Source organism: Triticum aestivum, chromosome 3D, assembly GCF_018294505.1.
Source record: "Triticum aestivum cultivar Chinese Spring chromosome 3D, IWGSC CS RefSeq v2.1, whole genome shotgun sequence".
NCBI classification, from domain to species: domain Eukaryota; kingdom Viridiplantae; phylum Streptophyta; class Magnoliopsida; order Poales; family Poaceae; genus Triticum; species Triticum aestivum.
Genome location: NC_057802.1, coordinates 340,289,429 through 340,290,804, shown reverse-complemented (window position 1 = coordinate 340,290,804; position 1,376 = coordinate 340,289,429). Strand labels below are relative to the sequence as shown.

Below are 1,376 nucleotides of genomic sequence, written 5' to 3'. Positions count from 1 at the left end.
CAAACAATTTTTTTCAGAAGCAATTCTGTGTTAAATTCTCCAGTTTTTTCAAGAAAGATTAGCAAACATGTTGGTTTTAAGATTTTTTTTACACACATCAAGTTTGAATCAACAGATATTTGTGACCAACCTTGCGCAATTCTCAAGAATAGTTTTTCCATCATTTTTTATCAACAAAACAGGTTGGTCCTGTGAGCAACTCTTTTTAGTTCAGCTCTTCTCTAGTTCACCTACATTTATTTTCGAACAAACATAGGGAACTACTGTCCCATGAGCAACACAGGGAGCCTACAAGGGTTGTTCCTTTTTGCAAAAATAAACAGATTCTTTTAGCAATTTTTTTACTCATTGCTGAGGGTATCCTGCAACGCCTACATCATTTTGTTTTTGCATCAACTTGCTTACATCATTTTGTTAACGTCAACTTATTACTGAGGATGTCCTGTAACTTTGTCTACTTCATTTTTTAGAACATTTAGGGGACCTACTACTTTTTGTGTGTGTTTTAAAGCAATTACAGGCCTCTAAGCAACTCTTTTTCTCAAATTTTTATTATTGTTTGCAGGGGCCAGGGCTAGGCGTAAGGAATTAAAAAGCAACAAAAAACAGAGTGAATCCACCAGAGTGAGTGAATCGGTAGAAGAGGGGGCAATAACATGAATAACATACAAGATCCAGAAGCAAGTCTGTTGTAGGAATCTTTTGCCAACAAACAGAAGATTTTGCGCTGTAGGAATCATGTAGCGATCAGATCAGATGCAGTAGTCAAAATTTTGCCAACAGTAGCCAAAAATTTTCTACTTTTTTTTGTTGCTCGCCTGATTTTTCACATATATGGTCAGATGCAGTGGGGATTTTTTTCGAAAGTTTTTGCCCTGCAGTTGATTTACTGCCTTTTATTTGCCTATTTTGGTGGGGGGTGCATTCCTTTCTTGGACGAGACTCTCCCTAGTCCATGGTGTGTGGTGGCTGGGAGGGGAGAGGGAAGGCGAAGGATGAAGGTGCACGCTGATTGTTTCCTGTTACATGCAAGAGCTTTGTGTGTTGATTGATTAAGAACGGAATGAGTACAGAGTAAAAATTGCAATATGCTAGTGGAGGGAACCTCTAGCAGTCCACACCCAACCGCCGGCCTCAGAATTTCATCTTTCATGATCGCCCACTAGTCCTACCCCAACCCTCTTTAGGCCTTGTACAATGCAAGGTGCTTAGAGAAATAAACCAGACTGTCTTAAGTACCGGTGCTTATTTCTACAGGAGAGACGCTTAACAGCCTGGTTTATTTTTCTAAGCACCTAGCATTGTATAAGGCCTTACATTCCAAGCTAGCTTCAACAGTCTCTACTCCGCAATAATTTTTTTTACCACCATGCTGC

General features: G+C 39.6%; 1 protein-coding gene across 1 annotated transcript in view; it reads left to right on the top strand.

Moving 5' to 3' along the window:
- LOC123078755 (uncharacterized) overlaps positions 1-1,070 on the top strand; it is a 7,188-nt gene extending 6,118 nt beyond the window's left edge. Inside the window, exon 8 of the mRNA XM_044501360.1 lies at positions 566-1,070. The gene's annotated coding sequence lies outside the window, so the exon portion shown is untranslated. The remainder of the gene's footprint in view (positions 1-565) is intronic.
- The last annotated feature ends 306 nt before the right edge of the window (positions 1,071-1,376 follow it).